This window comes from Cottoperca gobio, chromosome 10 (genome assembly GCF_900634415.1).
Source record: "Cottoperca gobio chromosome 10, fCotGob3.1, whole genome shotgun sequence".
Classification (NCBI taxonomy): Eukaryota; Metazoa; Chordata; class Actinopteri; order Perciformes; family Bovichtidae; genus Cottoperca; species Cottoperca gobio.
In genome coordinates, this window is record NC_041364.1 from 12,637,476 (window position 1) to 12,664,561 (window position 27,086).

At 43.8% G+C, this 27,086-nt stretch overlaps 1 pseudogene; it reads right to left on the bottom strand.

The window, feature by feature from the left end:
- Window positions 1-8,555: 8,555 nt before the first annotated feature.
- LOC115014751 (protocadherin gamma-C5-like) lies at window positions 8,556-24,154 on the bottom strand (annotated as a pseudogene).
- Window positions 24,155-27,086: the final 2,932 nt, after the last annotated feature.

A 27,086-nucleotide genomic window follows, 5' to 3' on the forward strand; every position in this document is an offset into this window, starting at 1 on the left:
CCCAGCATGCCAAGCCCCTATTAGAAGCTATGACATCACTCCTTTGCCTGGTAACCATGGTTACACTTACCTGCTGCTGGCAAAAATCAGCACTTATACCCGACTTTCCTTGTTTTTTTTTGTTTTTTTGTTGCTCGTCTCTGCCTGTCTCGTCTGCTTTCCTCACCTCTCTGTCTGCTCTAACTCACGCTGTTTCTTCTCTCATGTCTCTTTCTCTTCTCTCATCTTTTCCTCTTTCTTCTCTTTTTCAAAGACACTTCTCTATGCACCCCCTTCTCTCTTTCATGTCCTCGCCGTCTCTTCTCTACTGCTTGCTCTTTCTCTCAACCTGCTTGGCTTAATTTATTTTCTCTTCAAGCATCGAGCCTTTTTCTCCTCCTCTTTTTAACCTTTTAAAATTGAAGCTGAGGTGGCATTACCAGAGGAAGGAGAGGGAATTTAAACAAAGACAAATGCAGAGGTGGAGATGACCGGATAGACAAAGGAAGCACAGATGTGAACACGCTACAGCTGCATCTGAAAAAGCAGTGCATCTTAAACACGGGGCAATTACACAATGGATGTTACTCAGTCAGCCATAAAATAGGGATTGCAGCCGAGGCTATGAGAAGATAAAATCAGGCCTGTAAACAACGACTGGACTCAGATTGGCGGACAGTTACAGCTGGATCGTGCAGGCAGAATGAGTCACTGCTCTATACTGATAACGTAAAGGACAGATGGGTCAAGGGCTGCATTCAAATCTATTCCAGAGCCATAATTCTGCAGAAGGGAAGAGTAAAGTGCTGTGACTTCCTGTTCAGAAAAGCTACATCCCACTGTAAAGAAGTACATGGGGACAGGGGGCAGTGCACTGCATTACAATCCATTTCACAGACAGGCTGTGTGGGTGGGGGGTAAAAGAGGAGTATTAAGAGGCATTGTGAAGCTGTATTATAGTAAGCAGCTTACAGTCCCTATGCCGGGCTGCTTCTTTATGTGTGTGTGTTGGGGGGGGACACAGACGAGGAGACCAGGAGAGGCATGAGCTGGCAGGAAGGGCCGGAGGACGGGGACACCCGTCACCCGTCTTGGTGTCCTCCCCTGTTGAGAGATGTTTGTCTTTTAATCTAAATCAACCAAACCTCCTTTCTTTTGTTCCTTTTGTCTTCTGCTTCTCTAATCAACCTTCATTATTTGTTTCTTCTCCCCTCCCTCTTTAAGTGTCTCATCTACTAGTGATCTTCTCCCTGTGATTCTAACATGTCTCCTCCCGTTGCTACATGTTACCCGGGAGGTAATCACGCCGCCACCATCGCTCTCTACCACCAGACTGAGTCAGAGAGGTGAGGGGAGGGGAGGGGAGGAACGGATGGTGGAGGTTGCCATGGAAACTGGGAGTCTGTTGCTGGCCGACATCATCTGTTGTTGCTCGGCACGGAGCGGGCACATGAATATTTGAGCTTTATGGACAGACGAATGACACAAACTGCTCTCTGTACCTCCGCCGCCACCTTAGATTCAAAGTACGGAGAGGTCACTGAAGGGGGAGAGGAGGGAAGTGATGGATGGATGGATGAAGGAAAGGCGGGGTCACAAAAGGAGACAGACCTCCATTTTATCTAGGGCAGAGAGTGTCTGGCTATCTGGGTTAACAAAAGAGAGATGAGGAGATGTATGTAGGGACAATAATAGAAAGGAATGGAAGAAAGGAAAGGATTTTTGACCACTTAAATTAGTTTTTGTTTTGTGCTGACAGATATTGCAGAGTACCGGTAGATGAAGGGAGGGTAAGAACAAAGAGGTAGATGGAGGGAGGGCGGCTGATGTGCTATGAGAGCAGTGAATTAGGGCACTGGAGCTTGTTTTTCCTCTCTCTTGCCTCATTTCTCAGAACGTCCTGCAGTATTCTCTAATGAATCCTCTTGGAGGGTTGTTTCTTCTGCTTTCTGATACACACACTCACACACTCATACACACACTCATGCAAACAAGATAGTCATGATTCATGCAGATTTCCAAATGAGACTGTGAATTGACTTGGGAAGTTTAATTGTGCACTGTCTGACTGCACTGCGTCAAAAAAGCACAGAAACTAGAACAGATATGTCTCATGTTTGTATCGTCACTGGCTTACAGCTCTGTGTCGTAAGGCTTCTTGTGGATTGTCTTGCACTCCTACGATACATGTTTTTTATTGATATAATAGATGCTAGAACGGGCCTCCTGCAGAAGGAATGTGTGTATCCTTCCTTCTGCATCTTTTTGCTGTTATAATGATCAGGCTAAACCTCTGGTATGTCTCGTGTTTGAGTATTTTCACTTGGTCCAAGAGTAAATTCCCAGCTTTGTGAGCGCCCTCCACCGCTGATGGGTTTAACACCTGTCCCAGAGGTCCTGGCGTGCAGCGGCGTCCATCGTATCCCACCAACACTGCTGACATTCAGACTACTGTCACAATATGAGATATGGCTCTTAAAATATTCCCATAGCCCCCCCCCCCCCCTTCTTGTTGAGTTCAGATGTGTTTAGGTCCATTTTGTTATTCCCTGGTGTTTCACAAATATGCAACTTTCTCATATAATCTCCAGTTGTTCCGTCTGGATCCTGTCTTTTTCTGTTCATTCCAGACATCTGTGGAGTTTCTAGTAATACAGCACATAGCTACATTGTTTGATATTATAGGGCAAACATACTGGCACAGAGCTATCTTGTTCCCAGTTCTGCTTTAACTCCATGTGAACATAGAAACGTTTTGACCACAGCACAAATGGTCGTTCTCACATTGCCATAACCGTGCACGATAACTAAAGAAGAATGAGATAGCAGTGTGCTGGTCTTTCTTCATCTTTTTGCGCAGGTTTTTGTTACCTAGCAGCTTCAAAGAAATTATGGATGTGTGCTTGCTTTTACATTAAAAGGCAATTTTCTTACCAGGAGCTGGGGGGTCTGACATGAACATACGGTATGTTCTGCCCAAAGTAGCACAATACTGTTCATGTCACACAAGATAGTTCTGTAGTTGTCTTTTGTCTGTTCTCTTCTCATTGGTTTCAGGTGAATGTGAATATGGTTCTTTGCTTCTTTCCGAGAGTTAGATGAGAAGATTGATATCACTTTAATGTCTGTGCATGAAGAATGGAGCTGCATCCAACTACTGTTCTCCAAGATATTGCTACAGCACGAAACTCCCTGTGACAGTTTCTGTTAACAATTAAACAAACAACGTGTAACATGTAAACTCGTGAGCTTTGGAGGTGCTGGTAGGGAGTGTCTTTATCAAAGTGACTGAAGACTTTTCAAATGATTAATATCTTTTTTAGAAAATCTTCATTATCTCAACTACAAATGGTTCCTTTGATCAAACAATCAGCTGAATATGTAACAACACAGTATAAACACAGTTGTATGGTTAAGATTGACTCGGCTCAGAGTTAACATTCCAGCCTCCAGAATCAAGCAGGGGTGTGTTGGTTCGGAGAGCGGAGCGGAGGGGAGGGGAGGGGAGAGAGCGTAGAGAAGCTTGATGGTGAAGCTTATTAGCCTGAAATATCCATGCAGCAGCTGCACCATTTCCGCGGCAACACCTGTCGCCATGGCGCTGAGTTGTCGACATGCCTCTGTGTCAGAGTCTGTATGTCTGAGGCGCTGCACATTCACAGCGTGTCCAACCTCTGAGAACACACACACACACACACACACACACACACGCACAAACACACACACACACACACACACACACACACACAAAGTGCATACTTACTTCCCCAGCTAATGTCTTGTCATGTACAAAATGTTATGTATGCAGCAAAGCATGCATTAAATGCAGTGGTGACACACTCACACACACACACACACACACACTTCTATAGTAGAAGTGTTGGAGAAACAGGTGTTAAGTAAGAACGCTTAGTGGCTTCTCCTCACATATCCAATTCTCTGCTCTCCTCCTCGCTCCCTCCTTCTCTCGTCACTCAGATGGGGAATTTTGCGTTTCCATGACAACCACAGTGGTGGAGGAAATGGATTAGACACTCTGTGCTGTCTGTGCTGGGGGTGCAGTAGCTGCATATGTGTGAGTGCTGCATGGGGGGAGGGGGTGCTTATGGGGTGCACGGCTTGTAAAGAGGGATTGTGTGTGTGTGCATGTGTGTGTTGGAGACAGTGTAGAAGCAGGGTGGGGGCAGGAGATGCCCTCGAACCACATTGCACCAGATGGAAGCTTTTGATCTCCTCAAAACACACACATTGTTCCATCGAGTGAATGGAAACCAAATTTCAGTCCAGTAGATTGCTCTTCATTTTGTGTTTTCTGCCCGCTACCTGTGAGCAGATCACATGCTTCACTGAGCACCCTTGACTTGTAACCTGGCAAAATGACAGCTGTCACAAACATTAGGATACTTCTCCTTCTCATCTTCTCTCTCCCCAACCTTACTGAAGCAAGTCATAATGTGACAATTAACCCTGCTGCTCCGCCACCCTCACTATCCCTCAGTCCCCTTCATTCCTGTCTCCCCGTCTCCCCCCTGTCTGATTTCCATCCTCCCAGCTGAGAAAACAGGCGCGAAAGCTCTTGGCAGTGATGAGGAGAGAGAGAGAGTAGAGAGGGGGCTTTTCAGAAGAAGAGAAAAAAGGGTTTGCTGCTTTCAAAGGGAGCATTGTTTTGTTCTTCCACATTGCTACAGCTCCATCTCTGTGATTTAGTCGAGCCAGCAGCCAGCACATTACTGTGTCTCTTTAAATCAGGATACTGTTAGCCTCAGCAACGTCCAGGCTCCCGTGCTCCAATGCTCCTGCTCAATGGCCTCCTCCTCCTCCTCTTTCAGCCAAAGTCCACTGAACTCCCTGTTTAGTCTGCCTGGTGGGCACATTCCTCTCAGCTGGAATAATAAATGAAAATAGGCTTTTTGGAAATTATGTAAGAAATGTGTTAAATAAAGTGTGTTTAGCAAAGTATAGAGAGGATGATTAAGACAATGCATGTATGGAATGTGACTTTATACAGGACAGCCACGGTGTATTTTTGGAGCTGTGCTAAGAGAGAAAAAGATCCCAATTTCTTTCTCGTTCTGTCAATGTTTTATAAGTGACATCAATCCAGTCTCTTTCTCTCTGTCTCTGCACTGCATGAGAATTAACCCACTGTTGTCTGTTTCTGGGTGTCTGAAACCTTCAGATGTAATCTCTACTAAGTGTGTCATTTGGCTTTAGGCCCTGTGCTGTAAATATATACATTTCATAGCAGGGTGATTCCCCGCAAAGTCCAGTTTAAGCTGGTATTTATCCCTGCTGTGTTTCTAGTGTGCGTATCCACAGAGCAGAGCTCTGTCCTCCAACATGTGGTGACCCAACACGATGCAGAGACAGCTGCAGGTTTGGGAGGAAGGAGGGGGGCAGGGAAGGAAGAAGAGAGGAAGTCAGAGGGGGAGGATGAGGGGCAGAGTTCCTTCCTTTTGCTGGACTACTGAGGGAGGGGGAAAAAGAGTAGAAGAGGCGCCAAAACTCACTTCCTGTCCCGCCACTAGCAGCTGTTACGTCACATCCTGCTCTCTCCTTACATGGATCATAGATCCCTGTTTCCTCTCGCTGGTACTGCAGCTCACACACACTGTGAGGTCTGCTCTATTTTCTGCTCCAATATTGATGAGAATCTAGACCAAGTAGAAAACATTTACGAGCCTATTCAAGAAATTAGCTTTTATTTGTGTGTTTGACTTCTTTACCGACTCAATGACTGACCACAGTGTACGGCACTCTTGCACACTGTGGTCAGTCATTGAGTCAGTTGATGTTTACATGTACATGTGTCACAGTCAAGATGTGACGATGCCTTTAATGCGCTCTCATGTCCAGGCTGTCTGACTAATGTTATTATCGCTCACAGGCAGTCCATTGTCAAGTCCCAGTCTGCCACTGCTTCTCGTCTTTGGACAACCCTGTTGTACATCGCTGGTTTTTAAGTTTGGTGACTGTGTGTGTCACTCGACTGTGTATATCTGTGTGTGTGTGAGTGTGTGTATAATCAGTAGGAATGTGCTTAATTAGGCGAGATAGGGTGGGGGGCGTGAAGGGGGCAATAAAAGAACAATCTCGCCATTCTCCTGGGTCTCCCCTCCAGGAAATTGGTGACACATGGGGACAGTGAGGACAGCAGGAGTTTCTGTGAGTCACAGGATGATAAACATCAGCTGACAAAGTAACTCTTAAGCTATTGTAAAGCCCAACATTATAAGCATATTGTGCCCATGTGTACAATTTCCTTTGGTTGTTACCTTCAAATGGAAGCTCATACTGTGCATATCTCCAGTGAATCAAACTGGGACAAACCCACAGAACGTTATTACTTCTGACTCATCCACTTGTGTCTGTGTGTGGGATATTCTGTGCCGGCTCTGCCATGTTTCCTGCATATGTCTCTCTCAGAGTCGCCAGATTTGACTAATGGCTGAATATGTTTGTCTTCCTGCAGGTCATTCAGCTCAGCCAGGCCCCGAGCTGAGCCAATGAGGGCCACTGCATAGATCTGTAATGAAGAGGTGGAGAACAGAGAAAAACATCCAGCGGCAGGGGCTGACAGTTGCTGTGGCAACCACATAACACAATGAGAGAAGGGCGAGAGGAGTCGGCCATTTTAGCGAGTGAACGAAAAAAATGGACATTGTACAGTATGTCATGAGCAAAAGTAATAAAATATGTCATAGTATAGTCATAAAAAGGTTATGGTATTTCCTTTAAAAAAGTCATACAAAATGTCATCATATATTATGCCATAAAAAAAACATATTATAATATTTATTAATTTAAAAAAAGTAAATAAATTATGTCATGGTATATTGTGCCATAAAATGTCATAAATATGTCATAGTATAGTATGTCAAAAATAAAATGACATAATAAATGATATAGTATAGTATGCCATGAAAAGTCACAGAAAGTCATAGAATAGTATTTTTATAAAAAAGTCTTTGTATATTATTTTGTAAAGAAATAGTCATATTAAAGTATGTCATGAAAGAAGTCTTAAATAAATGATGGTATAATTTGTCCTAAAAAAGTTGTAATATAGTATTTTAAAGAAAGAGTAAAATTATATCTTGTTATATCATAAAGTATATCATAAACATTTCGTAGTATTTCGTATAGTAATAAATAGTAATTACACTAGGGTGTAAAAATGTCATAGTATAGTAGGCCATGAAATTGTAAGAAAATTAAAATCATAGTATAATTTGCCATAAAAAGACAGTATAGTATATCATAGACAATCATAATAAAACATGTCTTAGTATAGTCATAGAAAAGTTATGGTATTTCATTAAAAACATATATCATAAAAATACATAGTATAGTAAGACCTCATAGTAGTCTTCAACAATTAAAAATTCATAAAAAACATTAGAATATGTTCTTGACTGTCACGCAAGCTAAAACAGAACATCTTAAATTGAAAAAAATGATAAGAAATAAAAAATAAATATTTGTGTTTGTTAACTAGCAGAAGGGGATTATTTTAATGAATGAAAAGATAAGTTTCAGGTATTCTTGCATACGTAGCATTAGCTTGATATTAGCTTGACGCCTGATTCCTGAACACTCGCATCATCTCCATCCCTCCAGCTCCTCAGCCCCTCCCTCCTTCCATCCCCCAACATCTGCAGCAGTGAGTTAAAGCTGGCTCCTTTTGTTTTGCGTAGTGACGTCCCACGGGCTATTTATAGCGACCACGTTATTGTGTAAGACCTTGTGAAAGGCACAAAGAGCTGTAGCAGGCTTCCATGTTCCCTGCAGTGGCCCCAGGATCTGTGAGAGGAAAGCTAAAGAACATGCGGCTCTAGTATGATGAGCTAAAGGAGGAATGAGCCGTATGAATGCTTTTACTTTGACAGTTTGTTACAGACATCACGCAATATAAGGTCAGGTGCTATTTTGTGTTGTCTGAATTGTATTAATCATCAATCTATGAGGACAACAGTGAGGGAGACATCTTTCAGGTGTCATCTATACAACTAGGTTTTATCACCTCAATGAAAGATGATATAAAAACACCACATTATACAGCTATAATAAGCTTTTTCGTCCTGTAGTGACTTTTACAATGGTAATTCAGTCAATACAATGATGTTGTACAACTTAATTAGACTCATAATCTAGTATTTTGATGGATAGCACAGCAGTAAAGTGTCCTAATTAATTACTCTCTTTTATCATGGGCTGAGGGAACAGCGGTTAAAATGGGGGTGCCAAGTTTATGTTAATTTAACTGGTAATAATATTTGGTGGCCTCATTTTGTCTTTTTTTCTGCTACACAGCCACAAATAAACACCTGAAATGGACCAGGGTTAGAGCAAAGCTTCCTGGGAAACATTGGGAGGGCTGCAGTCCTGCTGGATGTGGGTCACACAGACAAAAAGCCCAAAGAAAGAGTTTTAATGCACAGCACACTGCATCCAACAGCATTTAATGCTCTTCACAGGTGAGTCATGTATTAGCAACGTAAAGAAAGTTAACTCACACAAACTGTTGCCTGTATTACACATAGAAGCATAAAACAAACACACACATATTTTTTAAATGATTTCAGAATCGTTTTATTTGAAATGTCAGTGTTCAAGAGAAAATAAAACAGAAATATAAATATTAGCATAAAAATAAGAGTAACACAGGGGTATAGCGTGGGGGCTAAGCATTTGATAAGAAAGATAATACAGCAGGATAGAGTAGTATTAATTCAGCAGCGGACGGACTTACACATATATAATATTTATAATCGTTTGTTCATATGGACAGAAAGAGAATGAGAGGCATTCTTTCACAAATGCACAAGATAAAATCACCGCAAAAGAACATTAAGAGGTTACAGAAGGATAGAAACATTTCCATATTTTTTTTTTGTTTTGTTTCTTTACAGGGTGATAAAAGATAGTAGAGAGAAAATGAACACAAAAATATGCGCAACACATATCACAAGTTAACTAGTCTACGTGTGTCACTTTGTTTACTTATCTAAAGTCGTCTTTAATTCATTTATTTACACTGAAGAGTTAGTTGGCTTCCATGGTGCTTAGTTACTACATTGCAACACAAACTGTTGAACATCTCAGATTTTTATTCATTATTGATTCTTATTTTATTTTTTTACGGTGGTTTTCTTATTTTTCTTGAAAAACAAAATGCAACACATTCCAGTAGTAAGCCACGCCTTGTGGAGAGGGACTTTTATTTTGAAAGTGTTGGATGTGGTCCCTACTATACAAACAACTGGCTCATACCATCGACAGGACTTGTGTTTATTTACAGTGGGGAAGAGCCTCACGGGACGAGGGAGTGGAGGAGAGAGATGAGTGGTAGAGAGGCTAAGGTTTCCCAGTGATTTAAACGGAGGAGGGGTATTTCAAAGGGCTCTCGAGTGGTATCTCCTCACCAACAGGGACAGCTGTGCTGGGCTCTGTTGACCTCTACCTGGGTCAGTGCATTAGAGAAAGTTTAAGGGGAGGGCAGGTCAACAGTGGTTCCTCTGTACATTCAGTGGGTAGAGCCCAGGTTGTTTCCCACTCCCCTGGTCCATGTAATGGTGCCACCTCAGTCTGTGTACCCCTCACAACACCCCCCTCCACTCCCACTGACCCAGCCTGCAAGCTGCCTTTTCTCATGCAGTTGTTACTGGCCAGAGGCCTGACAGACAAGATGGATGGCAAAGTAAAGACTTCATATCTTAAACAAACAATTCCTCTATGCTATGGAATCATTATCTCCCAAAGAAAACAACAACATGTTACTGTGTCACACCGAGAAGCTTCTTCAACACTTCAGGATTGTGAGGGGTGAATACTCCGTTGAGGCCCTAGAGGCCTGCAAAGTGTCCCGGGACTCCTAAGAATTTCTATGAAAATCTATGCGTTTCCCTAAAGACAGAAGTGATTACTACCCCTACATCAACTCATCTTCAAATTACGAACAGTGCATTTCTCTTTGTTTGGCTCTCAACATGGGGTAGTGAGTGAGGAGAGGAGGGTAGAGGGTGCAGGGCAGCAGGACATGTTTGTGCCCATCTGGAGGTGTCCCCAGTCCCTGCTGCTATACCACCTGCATGGACAGCATGGCTGGTGACTCCATGACACAACACCATGACCCCACCCCCCCCCACCCTCTGCCTGCCCTTCCTCTGGGTGCATGCTCAGGTCATAAAAATATTAGGAGATTAAAACCTTTTCTTTTTTTTAAACTATGATAACAAAAGTAATTTTCATTTTGCGTCAAGTAAATACTACATATGCATTATATTGACCTGCGATTGGAGGGAGGATAGAAGATTGTGGATGACCTCCTCTTTGCTTTTCAAATGCATAGTTTGCAACTCTAAACTAGTATATGTGTTTTGAACCTTAAAGAGCATGCAGAAGAGTTTGTAATACCTGTCAAACAACAGCCTTATATCCGCAGGACTTATGCTTTAAGATCCTGCAAGGCTGATCCTATATAGGAATCTAATGGATGGCAACTAGCGTACTTTACAATAGCTGACTTTCCACCGAGGGAAAGAGCACAATAAATCCAACATGAAAGACATTAAGATTTCATCTCTGAACACATCACTGCGTATACCCTTGTCATCCCAGCAAGGTTCCGTACACTGAATTTCTTTGTCCAAGTTCATTTGCCAAAAAGAAACAAAAAGAAAAAATCACAATAACCCCCCATACCCTGCCAAAATTATCTACCGACGAAGATTATGTGAGCAATACTAGACCTTTACACAGCACGGGTAATCAACACCAATAACAGCCTTCAGCACAATCAAGACACTTCCAAAGAACCATCAACATCCATCCAACGTCCATGTGGTCAAAAGTGATTTGCTGTCAGTATTTAGACCGTGGCTAACATGAGTGACAGCAGAGCAGTAAGATACCTAATGGGTGGGGTATGGGGGGTTGAATTTCTCATTAGATCAGGCCGGGTTCATCATTCCTCTACCTCTCTTCGTCCAACTCTACTTCTTCTCCTTCTTGGTGGACTTCTTCTTGGAGGCGGGGGTCTGGGCGGCCTTGGGGGGCTCGGGCTGGGCCAAGATCTGAGGCGGGGGCAGCGCCTGCTGGGTGGCCTGCTGGGCCGTGGCCTGCTGCTGCTGCTGCTGCTGCTGTTGCTGCTGCTGCTGCTGCTGCTGGGGGTTGGAGGTGAGGGTGGCCGTGCTACCGGGGATGTAGACGTTCTGGCGATAGTCGGGCACGTGCTGCAGGGTGAACTGGGGGCTGTAGCGGGTGCTCAGGCCCATGGTGCCGGGTCCCAGGGTGGCCGTAGCCTCGCTCACTTCTGGGGGGAAGAGAGACAGAGTGGGGGAATAAGGGGTGAGGAGGGAGAGGAGAGAGGGATGAAATTTGTTAGACAACAAGAATTAGAAAGTTTTAGTGTGACAGTGTTATTTTCAAAGAATGGAAATGAAATAGGTCATAAAAAGGAGATTAAACTATGAGATAAGGAGATTCTGTGTGAACATTACATTTGATTTAAACATATCCCACTGCTCAGGCAAAACATAAAGGGGCAGAAGAGGTGTTACACAATGATTGATTTTGTGCAGATGTTTTGTTTCTTAACAGAGATGAGGAAACATCTCCTCAGCATCCTCCTCTGTGTTTCTATGACGCATGCCCTGAATGTGTGTGCGCATGACGTAGCTGCTCAGCTCATAATTCTCCCACAGCCCCTGCATTGCAGAGCCAGAGACACAAACGCTCCCTCCCCCATCCTGTAGCTCCTCTCAGCCTATATAAACACACATATGCACACGGAAACTGTCATGTTCACTGGCTTCTTAAGAGCCAAAGAAGTAACTGAAAACACAATTAAATAATCTTTCTGCTCTCACACAGTGCTTTGTCATTGATTGCGGTATTGCTCTTGTGTTGTGCTTATCAACGCAGTGACAGCAAGTATAGAGGAGAGACAACCTTTCCTTCCCGATGGCACTAACTGTTCATTTTGCTGACATGCAGATTAGCACTGAGCCCAAGACAGAGCCTTTTCTCTCTCCGTCTCTCTGTTCACTCCGACGGAAAAATTCCACACCATGTCCGGTGCAGTGTCCAAGAGGGGGGAGGGTGTGATTGTGTGTGTGTGTGTGTGTGTGTGTGTGTGTGTGTGTGTGTGTGGAGGGAGGGAGATGTGATGTGTCAGTGGTTTAAATAACAGTGGAAACAATGACTTGAGACTATTTGGCAGAAAATCATGTCGAGTTTGTCTCTCCATAATTTCTGTGTATTTTGTGTTTGACTGTCACAATATTCCTTGTTGCTCAGCCTGCTGGCAAGGCCAATTGTATGTGTATTTTTCCATTTTATAACTAAGGATTCCACAGTCAAAGCCCAACGATGATTCACTGTGCATGTCCCATCAGTGCTGGTTAGACAGTCACTGCAGGAACATAGAAATAGGGCAGTGGAAAGAGGACATGCTGTAATTTATTAGGAATCTTAAATAATTCATGAGCCATGTAGCTCGATAGCCTTCTGCTTATGATAAAACACTGTGCATGTGATCAGTGTGTACAGTGGAAACATGCATCTCTGGCATGTTGTTGAATTCAACACATGGACTGTACTGTTTGTCTGAGGGACTGCAGGTAGTTACGTCCACTGTCTGAATATCCTCTGGATAATTAGTAGCACACAACCACGACATGGAAACATCAATGTGGACTGGGAGAGCTTTATCAAAGAGCGAGGCTGGCTGTTTGTCCTCCAACCAAACTGGAACCTAAATAAACAACCTCTGCCCACGCACCCTCACTGAGCTTATGAAGGGAAATAAATTGGAAAAGAGAAGATAAATTAATGGAAAGGAGGTAAAGGATGAGGAGGTATAGGACTCACCGTTAGCTGCAGCCATCAGCGCTTGGAGCTGCTCAGCCTCAGTTGGGGGCTGGGGCCAGGGGCCAGTTCCCATGGCAACCTCGGGTCCTCCAGTTGCACTGTGGCGAAAATGAGGAAAGAACAACTGTGAATAACTGCTGGTCCGTCAACGTGTGTGTGTGTGATTAGCTCACTGGTTTGACAGCTTGTGGTTTATGATGTAAAGGCAAAGCAGCTGATAGCGAAGTACACAGCCTGAGGGGAAGTCAGCAAGGATAACAAGGAGAATATCTAGTTGACAAAACAGGGTGCGTCTCAAACAAACACACACTCTTAAACACACTCCTGTCTGTCTGCACACAGTAGCAAGCGTGTTTGCACATTCAAACACAGTAAACATTGTACAGCGTTCACGCTCTCTCCAGTATGAACACGGGCTCTGCGCCGTCTAGTAAATCCGATTAAATATTTAATGATCCCACCTTTTAAAGGAAATAGCTGTCTGCATAGTCAAACATGTGGCGCTCACTGAACAATACCATCTGGGCAAACTTCACCTTCAAAGGCTTGTTTATTTAAAGTCTGCAATTTGCATGTGGGGGCAACAAAGGAGAAGGCAGACCTGCGCTATATTATCCTCACCTTATTTCCATTCCCACACCAACACAAGCTCTACAACTGACAACTAGGTCACAATTTAATGGCGGCTCTGTTCCTGTTCACAACTTGCTAATTAACCTCCATGTTTGGATTTTTAGATGGTGGTCTAATTGGCCACCAGACTGCAGTACGTTGCCTTCATGCTACTGGCACACTATGTCATAAAACATAACTAATAAATGTCACTTCACTTCATTAGAAGATCAGTGGAAGTCACAAAAGATCCTATAAAACCGTCATAGATGCTGCTTCTACAGCAGAAACAATAAAACTAATCTCACAACCTCCTGAATTGTGTGTTCAATACATTGGTTGTTTGACTGTTTTTGGAAATAACAAACCACCTGAGTGCATTCAGAGAGGGATCATTAACCCACAGGGACATGGGTAAAAGGAAAAGCTCCAAAGAGGACAGTGAATGGCACATGAAGGTCTCAGTTCCTACTTTCTGACAAACACAGGCTGTAATAATGAATGAGGAAAACAGGACTGTATATAGATGGGGTGTTAAACACATGTGAGATACAGAGGAACACTCTTTTCTATTTAAAACCAACAAATTGGTCGGCTCCAGGGAATTAGGAGAAAGTAAAAGGACACAACAAGGGCAAAAGTGAAAAGGAATTCTAACATAAAAACAGGGATTTGTTTAAGAGCAGGTTGCCAGATCTCACTGCCAAAACTCAAGTGGTTTTCAGTTCGGCGCCAGAGAGAGAGAGACTGAGGGAGAGAAACATGTACGCTCTGTGCCAGGCAGCCAATGAGAAACAGGCTGGGTTAGAGCACGGTTAGTAAAACCAGGGCAGCCATTTTGTGCCTCTTCACATCACTTAAGATAAATGGGAATGCTTCATTTGAGCTAAATTATCATCTCTCTGTACTTATCACATCCTGTGGTTGTGTTAAGCGCTTCCTGTGGTTAGGGTTATCACTTCCTGTGGGCAAGATTGTGAACTGTGATCCAGATGGATGTCCTTGGTTGGCCAGACAGGACTATCGGGTTCCTCTGCAACCTTACATGACATGTTTTATCTCTAAGGATGGCTCTTCTGGACATCAACTTAATTTAGGCCCATTCAGCCAATCACATGGTGTACATGCGGTCAGTGCTATTTATTTCATTGAGGAACTTTTTAACCTCTAACCAGCGTTTTAAAGGAATCATGAAACAGCTGTCTGCTGTGTCTCTTTCTAGTTGTTGATAAATCACATGAAAAAGCCACAAGTGGTGGTGTTGAGCTACAACCATCACAGACATACATCAAAGGCAACACTGTATGGTAGGCCAGTCTTCAAGAAGGAGAGAAAACAAGAGCTCTCAGAGTAGAATGACTATATTTATAGCATACATACAAGGCATAACAAATCTACAAAACACTGCACGCAAAATCAAAAGTTTCACAATCCTTTCTACGCCACAGCAGGCATTGTGGCCTATGCACATCGATCAACAAACCCCAACAAACTTTTAGGGAGACTAACAGAAGCTATGGGTTAGGTACATCTACACACAGCACAGCACTCAACTGCAGTGCACTACCTAAAATATTTTCAGCCACTTTCTGCCCTTAACAGCTGATTTGTGATCAGGTACCTCTTCCATAGAGCGATGACTTGACAAAAAACCGAACACTGATCAGCTCCCAAGGACAGAAAGTGAACATGTAGTGTCTACGTCTAAATTAGTACCTTGTCCCACTCTTCGGCGTCCATCGTATGTGTGTACCGTATGGCATGTGGGGACTAAAAACACAACAAGTTATACAGTCTGAAAGAACCATTGTTAATTTGACTGAATTTTTGACTGAGGGCTGGAGTTAGTGTAAGGAAAAAAGGAAAGTGTTGAGATGTTGTGCTCTAGATCTGAGTGGAAAGTGTGTTGAGTGTGTCATATCTATTTAAAATACCAGAGATGGGAAGTTTCTTTCTCCACCACTAAGATGAAAAAGTGGTCCAATGTGGCCATACCCCAGCTGTGTTCTATAACAACAGTGGTGTGTGTGTGTGTGTGTGTGTGTGTGTGTGTGTGTGTGTGGGTCTGTGTGTGTGTCTAACATTTTCCTGACTTGGCTCAACAGAGCGTTTTGCCCAGCTGCTATGTTTCAGGGAGAAGCCTTGACTCATAGAATGTGTTGTGCAATCATTGTTGTGAAAACTGTTCATTTTAGCCCACACATTATGGGCAAATAGCAATCATCAGCCATCAGCATACAGTACACGCTCACTAAAACACCCAACTGAAATAGAGAAAGACTTTTCACCTATTGTCATTTAAGCAAGTCAGTATGACCTCTCAGATGGCAGAAAATAAGGAGAGCGCAAGAAGGATACATACATTATCCCATCCCCCCACTAGCTCTGGTCACCGTCCCTCATCAGTAGTACTGAGTGATGGCGCACAGGCTCAGAGAGCGCAGAGAGGAGAGGAACAGGAGGGGGAGGGGGAGTGGAAGCTGCGGCAGCCATTTTATAAAGCAGCCTGGAAACCAGGCAGAGATGCTCTTTCTGGAGAGTAAATCAAGAATCTGAATTCACTGAGCAGGATCATGCATTAAAATCATCCCTGCAATGTAATTACAATACAGAGTCAGATGGTTGCATTGTGACTTTGATGTCATCATTACTTTACAATCAGCACTCTGCAGGCAGCGAGTTCTTCTGGTTACAGCTCTCACTACCATCCCCCCCTTTTTGTAATTCTCATCCTTCATCACTCCCTCCGTCTTTACGATAAGCTCGCCTTGTGCGGCACAACAATATGTCCTTGACTTTACTGGGCATTTTATCAGTGTGTGTGTGTGTGTGTGTGTGTGTGTCAGTTTACTCACCCACTAGGTCCGGGTCTTGGTCCCTGAGTGAAGCGCCAGTCATTGTTGGGGGGCTTTTGCTGTGAAGAGAACAGAAGTTGCAACATGAATCCTATGTTTCATTGTGTCAGCAGCAGGACGTTTTTTGAGGTGTAACTTTTGGTTCAAAAGATGTTGCTTTGTGGTCGACACATCTGTGTGTGAGGGTGTGTGTGTGTCTGTGTGTCTGTCTGTGTTTAGAAAACCTTTTTCTGTTTTTCAGTGAGGCTTAACAAAGGGTTACAGATGGAAACACATATCTGTATGCTCAGGCATCCATGTTGTTCCAAAAGCTGTGGAGCATAAAATGCTGCAGGGGAACACACACACACACACACACACACACACACACACACACACACACACACACACACACACACACACACACGCACAAACAACACACACACATACACACTGGGGTGCTGCTTATAAAACAGGACTCAAAGCAAGATAACAAATAAAGGCATATACTATCAAAAAGAGAACTACAGGATCACATAACAGAGGAATCAACTATTTAATAGTATAAAAAGCTCATAAGATGTCCTAAGGACTTCTGAAAGGGAGTTTCTGACGGGATGACCACACAGACAAATTTAAAATACAGAATTTAACAGATCATAGGTGAAAAAATACAGGCAAAAGAAAAACTATGACACTCTCGCAAGACTTATTTTAGGGACAGATTAGGGAGCTTCCTTGTTAACTGAGTAACTACAGGGCTCAATATAAGAATCTTGTTAATAGATGCAGAGGGCAGAGAGAGAGTCCTTGGAAGGTAAAGCTCTTGTTATTTTGATACCAAAACGTCATGGAGACAAGGCAACGATGGTGGCTCCGAAGTGATAAAAGCCTCTCTCTTCTCTATGTGTCCCGGCTACTCTCTATTAATGTCTTCAAGCTCATTGCACTCTACTCCATCTCTACCTCACTGCCCATACCACCATGTCTTTTCCATCTCTCTAGCTCTTCCCCTCTCTCTCAGGCTCTCTTGTTGTGCAGTGATGCAGTGAATAGACCCTTGGCTTGACTCCAGATTCTGCCGCCTAATCGACACAAGAGCTCCCCGGAGAGAGAGGCCAGCAGGATGATGTGCTGCATTATTAAAAGAGCTGTTCTACCCGAGGGAATGATGGAAAGAAGCAACAGAGCAGGAGAGAAAACAGAAAGAGAAAATACCTACACTACGGTAACAGTCATGACAGGAACATCTATTAGAATACAGGTAAACAGGGAACAAATTCTCCAGTGAATGGTGTCTTGTTGAGAAGAAGAGTCAAGGAAATACAGGCCATTAAAAAAGTGAAATAGGGAATACCTTTCAGTCTCCATGCAGACTAAACAAGTGAGTGTGAAAAGAGAATTACAGAGAACTCAACAGCAACTTCAAAAAGGGGAGTGAAAGAAGAGACTGTGGCATAATGTCTGGTCTACTAAGGACCTACGAAGGACACTGCAAAGGGTGAGAGGGAGTGTGAATGATAAAGAGAAGGAGTTGTATAGCAATCAGTGTTATCTATTGATACCATTATTGGACAAACCTATGATCCATGCTAAGTGAAGTGAAAATAGTCTAAAAAAGGACTCAAAGATGTGCGTGGGCATTCGAGTCTGAGTCGAGAGAGAGAAAAGATCAGAACTGAGTGAAGGCAAACATCCACAGAGAGGCCCAGCATTCCAGATGTGTGACTCGTACTCACCACACAGACACACACTTGTCATTTCCCAGGTCTAATCCCACTGCAGACATGCAGCATAAAGGGTACAAAGGGTAATAGACGATGTGCTGGAATATTGGGCCACGTTGCTATTATAAGGTGGTGTTATCCTGCACGCTTCATTAAAGGCAACCTACACATCACAAGCAGACAGGTATTATCCAGAAGAATGAACATATCTTCTGCTCAAGAAGAAAGTCAAACTAAGGGACATCTTCCTTTCCCTCAACCTGTTAAGAGTTGCTGCGTTGTTAGGTAAAGATTGTTTAGACAACAGCTTCCAGGGAAAATAAATCTCAATCCAGGTTAATTGGCATACAGGGATCTTTAATTATATGAGCATCTTTAAAAGTGCTTATGTTGGTTGTTACATAATCACTGAAGTGAGTTGATCACTTAAGATTGATGAGATGAAGATTTTCAAAATGCACAAGACTTTTTTCAGACTGCAAGTTAAATTTAAAAGGCAGGAGATCAAGAGAGAAGGTCACTCAGGGAGACTAGGCCAATGGAGACAGACGGCGGGGTTACAGTTCTGTGGGCCTGAATTCTCATCCAATAAAAAGACTTTCATATAAGCCTGAAAGCTTTAAACACTGTCAGACTGCTTCCCTTACATTTTTAGGTTGTACCAAAGAGCTATCATTACTATCATTTAAAGAGATGAGATGGATATTCAATATGTGAGATTATGTGAGCACTGGATTCATCAGGGTGGGTATCACATGTGCACATCTGGACTTCATCCAGCACGTTTGAAAGCATGTGGATGTGAGCTGAAACATCTGGTTTACTGCTGCTCTGCCATTATACACAGGTTATCCAGGTGTACAAAAAAACCTAATGTAATCTCATCCCTTCCTCTTCTTCTGACAGGGGTGACAAATACAATACATGCAAACACTTCCATCACACATACAGGTCCATTTGGTACTCTTTGTGGAAGTTTCAGTTTCATCACACAAACACACACACACACACACACACACACACACACACACACACACACACACACACACACACACACACACACACAAACACTTGTTTAGGTGTTAAAAGAACTGTGGCTGGACTGAACTTGGTGCTTCGTCTGAAAACAGGAAGTTGTGTCTGTTTTGTTGCTCTGATAACCTTCAGCGTTATCACACATACACAACAGACTATATAACCTTTGGCACATACGCCAGTACGTCTAAGATATATAGAAGAATAGGATGTGTAACCACTAAAATGCTGGACAAGGCAAAAGCTGACCACTGTGACAAGAGAAAAGCACAATGTGTGGTGCTTGACGTAAATATGCCTCTCCCTTAAACAAGTGTCATGACTCAACTCTCCTAACCCTTGAGGATTGTTTTTCTGAACCACATGAGCCACATTGTCGCATGTCATGTGCAGCTTCACCATCCATAAAAAAAGTATATTTACAAAACACTCTGACCAACTCGGTGCACGTGCCAAACCTAATAAACTCCCACAGACTCAAAGACTGAAAAACACATGGTCATGGGAAGATTAAGATCCTGCTTTAGATCCAGGATTTTGCTGGTATAAAGAAGGGAATAGATGGCAAAGATGGAAGTGGAGAGGCAACTTGTGTCTGGAGTCAAACATTTGGTGAGTCAGAGTCCTGACTGCATGTTCCTATGTCCACTGACCTAGAAGGCTCCATTAATCATGGGAATATTTCTCTTTTAATGCAAATGATGTACATTTTGCAGGCCAATTGGAAACAAATACACTTACAATTTATTCACCAAACTTTAGTGTTAGCACGTATATGCAAAAACAGCACATTGCGAGTGAATAGAGGATACAAAGAAGGGCAGTGGGAAGTGACTGACAATTGGGCTCTAAGGCCCCAGGGTCCAGCTAAAATTACACACAACTGGAAGCTCCTCGTGCCTGATGCTTTGTATACACAATCTCACACGCAAGCACATAAACACCCACAGTGATGGCTGCAGCTCTAAAGCCATTATAGCCTGCGCCGTCTGTCACTGTGGCACACGTGCGTAAAAAAGCCATCCTTCCTTTCTCTTTGTCTATCGCTCCATTTCTTTTCCTCTATTTTCCTCATTGCACACGTGTCACTAGAACAGGGGGACAGATGGTACCCTGCTGACCTCAGGGATATCCTAATTCAGCACAGAGACTGGCTATGTAATACAGACTCATGAGAAACAGGAGAATCTTATGGATATTAAACAGACACAAGCATAAACATCCTGTTGTGTGGAGAAGAAAATAATTATCACCAAAACACCACAGCAACAAAAATGACCGTCAATCAAACTCTACATTAAACAGGACATGTCTGAGGATGAACCATGAGGAGGAATGGGTTATGGATAAGAAAACCTTAACAGTCTTTCTCTAATAATTTCCCCTAAGTGACTCATCCTGGTGAGAGCACTGTCAGCCATCTTCTAACCCTGACAGTGCTTCCTTTGCATCAAAATCCTAAATGACTTGTCTGTGTTTTACGCATATGATTATTATGTGGTTATCTTTGCTTCACACCCATTTCTGACCAAGGATCTAATAATGGAAAATGGAAATGTCTGCACAGAACTCGCACAGCGAAAACAGTCCTGGAACCAATCACCAAAAGTTCAGAGGACAACAGGAAGTCAGGGGTCAGGTCACTGACCCCATGAATTCCTGTTTTTCAGCTACTGCTTTATTCTTTGACTCCCCCCAGCTCACTATTTCTTTCCTCTGCCCTTTTCCTCTCCTTCACCCCCATCTCCCCCTCTGTCATCCTGTTCCTCTCTGTCTCCGAGCCATTCCACTCAGCCAACACTGCAGGATATTTTCATCTGTAGGTCTCCTCCTCTCCATCTGTTAGGAGCACTCATGTTTCCCCCTTTCTGCTTCCTTTGACATTTCTTCTCCAACTACCTTCTTTCTATTTATCTGTATCTTTTTCAATCCAAACAGAACAGTTCCCCTCTGTCCGTTTAGTAACTGGAAGTTATATATAGTAACCACATTTCCTAGCCTCAGGTCAGATTAAATATTAAGATGTTGTTCACTCTGCCCAAACCTGTCTAGTACGACAACAAAGCTCTAAGAGCTGTTTCACGATGTAGAGAAGGATCCGCCTGCTAAAACAAGTGAGGTTTCAGATAAATACTGCAGAGCTACGTGACAGAGGAAATCTAGGTTAGCGCTCTACTGTGAACAGTTAAAGCAACACTATGGTTTTAACCCGATTGTTATATTGAACCATTAAAATATCAAAAGCCATTTCTTGAAATACTTAAGGCATTTCTAAAACCTGTCTATAGATAATGAAATATCTGTATCTGTCTTATCCCACAATGGCATATCCCACCAATGCCGTGCTTGCTCCCCGACATAATCCCTCACCTCACTGGCTGAGTTCATAAGGTGCTTCCTGCTGAGTGTCATGTTGAGTGTGTTGTTGTGACTCAGCATTGGTGTCTTCATAAATACAAAGTCACTCCGACTGGATAAGGTGGAGTAGCAGGGCCTGTAGGTGCGCGTGTTTGGGTCCTGGCTGCCTCCCACAACCTCCATATAGCGTATGGGTCCATCACTATTGAGCTGCAGATGCAGGTCCTTGCTTGGCCTCTGATGGTAGCGGCTGGGCCTGTGGCGACTGTAGCAGCAGCAGTCAGAGTCTCCCAGCCCTGAGCCACTGGGCCTAAGGCAGCGTACCATGAGGACGGCAAAGGTGATGAAAGACACACCCGATACACAGGCTAGGGAGATGATGAGGTACAAAGTGATGTCTGACATCCCAGTGCGGTGGTAGAAGGGTGTGTGGCGAGGGCTTGCTGGAGCATCGTTGGCTGTGCCCTTCTCATCCACAGTTACTGTAAGGTTCACAGAACTGGACTTTGGCGGCTCACCGTTGTCCTGAATAATGACCACGATGTCATAAGTCGAGCCCTCATCCTCCTCTGCCCACTTGCGGGCTGTGCGGAGCTCACCGGTGTGTGCTCCAATACGGAACATGCCAGCATTTGGTCCAGGGGCGATGGAGTAAAACAACCATGCATTGTGCCCACTGTCAGCATCCACCCCTACAAGTTTATTTATGAGGTGCCCTGGGCCGGCAGATGGGGGCACAGTAAACTGTAATCCTTTGTCTTTTGTGTAGGAGGGGTATACAATCACTGGCACATTGTCATTCACATCCACCACAAACACATGCACCGTGACGTTTGCTGTCCGTGGGGGCACCCCAGCATCCCGGGCCTGCACCTCAATACGGAAAGCTTTAAGCTGTTCATGATCCAGAGAGCGCATGCTGTGGATGGAGCCACTCTCTGGGTTAATGTAGACATAAGAAGATATAGGTGAGCCCTGGACCATGCTGGGAAGGATGGAGTAGGAGATTCGAGCATTGTCACCAAGGTCTGGGTCGGTGGCTGAAACAGCCACGATGAGAGCACTGTGAGCATTGTTCTCTGGGATGTCCACAGAGTATGAAGGCTGAGAGAAGGTGGGGGCATTGTCATTTACATCAGAGAGCTTCACCACAAAGGTGGTTTGTGATGAAAGGGGAGGGGAACCTGCATCAGTGGCCTTGATGACCACTGTGTACTCTGGGACAGTCTCACGGTCCAGGTTTCCAGCAGTGGTGAGGCTGTAATGCATGCCAAAAGCTGAATTGAGTTTAAATGGCAAACCTGGTTGGATAGTTAATGTAACCTGCCCATTCACAGCAGAGTCCAGGTCCCGAGCACTTATGAGTGCTATCACAGTCTCTGGTGCCGAGTCCTCTCTGATAGGACTGGTCAGTGATGTCAGTGTCACCTCTGGTGCGTTGTCATTCACATCAATGATGTCCACTATGACGTTACAGGAACCCTCCATAGCGGGGGATCCACCATCTCTGGCCTGCACATGTGATGTGGTATGCACTGCCTTTCTCATAATCCACATCACCCTTCACACGGATCTCCCCGCTTTTAGAATCCACACTGAAACGGTTGATAACGCGTTCCGGTGTGTATTTACTAAACAGGAAAGATATTTCTCCGTTGTTACCCGAATCCGCATCAGTTGCGTTCAATTTCGTAACTAAAGTGCCCCGTGCAACATTTTCTAATAGCCTAACTTTCTTTACCTGCTCGTCAAAGACGGGTGCATTGTCATTTACATCCAGAATTGTAATGAGCATAAGTGTTGAGCCAGATTTCTCCGGCTGACCCCCATCTACAGCAACGAGCAACAGGCGAAACGAGGCCTGCGTCTCCCTGTCCAAAGGTTTATCCACCATTAGCTCTGGAAACTTACTGCCGTCACTTTTAGTTTCCACATTCAAAATAAAGAAGTCATTTTCTGCGAGATGGTAAGTGCGTAACGAGTTGGTTCCCACGTCTGGGTCGTGTGCACTCTCCAAACGGAACCTTGTGCCTGGAGCGGCCGCCTCTGATATCTCCAGAGAAATGTTGCTGGTAGAAAACTGCGGTGCATTGTCATTCACATCCAGAATGTCCACCACGACTCGATGAATGTCTAAAGGATCCTCCAGGAGTATTTGAAGGTGTAGTGAACATACTGAACTTAACTCGCACATCTGCTCCCTGTCAATTTTTTCTTTGATAACCAAATCGCCGGTCGCCTGCTTTACCTCGAAATACTGCGTTGTGGATTCCGAGACCACCCGCAACCTCCTCTGAACAATCTCCTGAGCAGAAAGCCTCAAATCTTTAGCGATATTCCCAACGACAGAGCCCGGGTTTAGTTCCTCCGACACGGAATAGCTAAGCTGAGCGGACGCACATGAGAGGCAAGCCAGATAAAAGCAAAGCCTCCACAGCCTCCCTCCTCCGGAGCGCTTCCTCTGTCTGGAGTCCATTGTGCTGCGCTCCGAGGATCAGAGAATGGGAAAGTTTTTAACTTCTTCTTTTACCGTAACGTATCCATAGTTATGTTAAAACGAGGCGGCCAGGTTTAACCGTGAACATTTCCTTTTTAAAAATAGAGCAATGGGAAGTTTTGATGTGATCATCTCGACCGTCTTTTAAGAAAAAAAAGGGGACAAAAATCAAAGTTTTTTCTGCCTCCGCTGAAACTCTCTGCTCTGTCTCCTCCGCCTCACTCTCCACATGGGCGTGGAGAGGCCACAGAGGCCTTCCCCCTCATTGGAAGACAGGGCTGGACCAGCTCTGTCACACAGCTCACACACAGAGTGAAAACTTTCCAGTGACTCCACTACTGACAGGCAAATATCAACCTAAATCTCATTGTAAAAGTTTGAGATGACAATGCAAATAAAATATTGAAATGCTATGACTGTGGAAAATGCAATTTTTCATAATCCAAGAAAAAATATATAGAGAATAGATTGTATGCATTGCTATGGAAAAATGTAGTCACGTGCTCTGATTGAGAGCTCCTCATTATCATAACACAGCAGCGCATCAAGCAGCTGTTATTTATAGCAATGCTATTTGTATCCGCAGGGGGGCATGGTTTCCAAACTGTTTTTTCCGGACGCAAATCTTTATCAAATAAAAGTTTAAATGGGGCTTGATTATAAAATACAACGTATTAAAAAAAATTATATACAAGCTATAAAATGCCACGAAGACAACAATTTGAAAACACAAGCCATGTAGAATACATTGAGGAACACAGTTTTGCTTGAGAAGAAACAGCAATAATAAAGTATCCTTATTTTAAACAACACTAACAAATGGGGTTTATAAAAATGGAACCAAACTAGTTTAACCTGACAATTTTAATTGAAGATGAAAAACCTTCAAATAAGGGAAGGTAACATTACATTGATAATATGCTTTAGCTAAGCAATGTATATGCCATATTATATATATTGTATACAAATCTAATTTCTTGATCATTTTCAAAAAAGATAGTATAAACATAACATGTGTTCGTGACCGAGCACATTTTATAACCTTGATGCTGACAATAAGCTAGCCTTGAACTCTTAAATCCTATAGGCCTACTTTGTACCGAGTTTATGATATTTGGTTTCCATTACAGAGAAGCACAACACACGCAAAATATATACAACGAAATAAGGAGAATTCTGTTTAGCCCCCATTTCTCTATATAACACACTGCCTTCTGTTTTTCTGCTCACCTGTTGGCTCTCAAATGTCCAGGTGCTGTCGGGTAAAGACGCATCCAGAACACTGATCACCTCCTTAAAGTCAGTGGTGCTGCTGGGCTTAATCAAAGTGAAATCACTGTACTCTGACATTGGAGACATACAGGACCTGAAGGACTGACTCTGAGACATCATGTCTCCTCCCAGGACCTCCACGTACTTTATAGGTCCATCACTGTTGAGCTGAATCTGCAGGTTTCTGTTGGGGTTCTTGTAATGATCACAGTCGGTCCGTGTCGTGCAGCAACTACCGCTGCTTGTGCTGTTCCTCATGCATTTAACCGCTAAGATGAGAAAAGTCACCAGAGACAACACGGACACCGAGGCCAGAGAGAGAATCAAATAAAGGGTGATTCTCCCTGTTTTCCTGCTGGGCTCGGCTACTTTATGTCGGAGGTCTAAAATGGGCTCATGGAGGCCGTCCTCCAGCAGGATGGACACCGTGACGGTGGCGGACTGGACCGGTTCCCCGTCGTCCTTGATCTCTATAAGCAGCCTCTGAGAGGAGTCGTCCTGCTCGGACGCAGCGCGTTTAGTCCTCACCTCCCCTGTGTACAGATTGACAGTGAACAGAGAGGCGTCGGTGGCCTCCGCCAGTTTGTAGGAGATCCAGGCGTTATGGCCCGAGTCAGCGTCCACGGCCGTCACCTTAGTAACCAGGTGACCCGCTTTAGCGGAGCGGGGCATCCTCTGATGAGAGAGGGAGCCCAGGGCAGCGGAGGAGGGGTAAATAACAGCGGGGGCATTGTCGTTCTGGTCTAGGATGAAAACATGGACAGTGGTGTTGCTGCTGAGAGACGGAGAGCCCTGATCCTTTGCCTGAACCTGAATCTGAAACACTTTCAGTTTCTCATAGTCAAACGAGTGCATGCTGTAGATGCTGCCGTTATCTGAGTTAATGTAAACATACGAGGAGACAGAGACGTCCTGCACTTTAGAGTCCAGTATAGAGTAAGAGATTTTAGCGTTTTCACCAGAATCCAGGTCAGAAGCTGATACTGAGTACAGTATAGAGCCTGGTACCCCATTCTCTTTTAAATACACATTATAGGAGGGCTGAGTGAATATAGGGGGGTTATCATTCACATCAGTGATGCTGACAGGTATACTTTTCCTACTGGACAGAGGAGGAGAGCCTGAATCTGTGGCTGTTATTTCAATATTATACTCTGAGAACCTCTCACGGTCTAAAGGACCACTTGTAACCAGTGCATAATTATTAGAAAAAGAAGGTTTCAGATTAAAAGGAGAGCCTTTGGTGAGTTGTAAAGTCACTTTACCGTTATCTCCAGAGTCAAGGTCTCGCGCACTGATCAAAGCAACCACGGTGCCACTTGGTGCGTCTTCACGTACTGGCTTTGGCTGAGAAGTGAAAACTATTTCTGGAGCATTATCATTGAAATCACTAATATCAATCTGCACGCGACAGTGGCCCTCCATTTCAGGGCTGCCTTTGTCTTTTGCAGTTATATCAATGTCATATGACTTGGTAGTTTCATAGTCTAACTCTCCTTTCAGCGTGATTTCACCTGTTAAGGGGTTAATATCGAAGATTAACAATAAATAATCTGGTGTCCGAGAGCCAAATGAGAATTCAATTTCACCATTTAAACCTTCATCTGCGTCTGTTGCTTTTGGTTTCATGACAACAGCCCCCTTTACACTTTTTTCATCCAGGATTACTTTGTAAACGTTTCTTTCAAACACCGGAAAGTTATCATTTATGTCTAGCACGCTTATGGTTATTTGTGAGGTTCCGGATCTTACTGGATTCCCACCGTCCAATGCTGTCAGTAATATTTTGTGAACTGCTTTTTTCTCTCGATCTAGAGGCTTTTCTAAAACAAGTTCCGGAACAGTCTTACCACCCTCAATTTCCTTTATTTTAAGGGAACAACAATCATTTTTACTAAG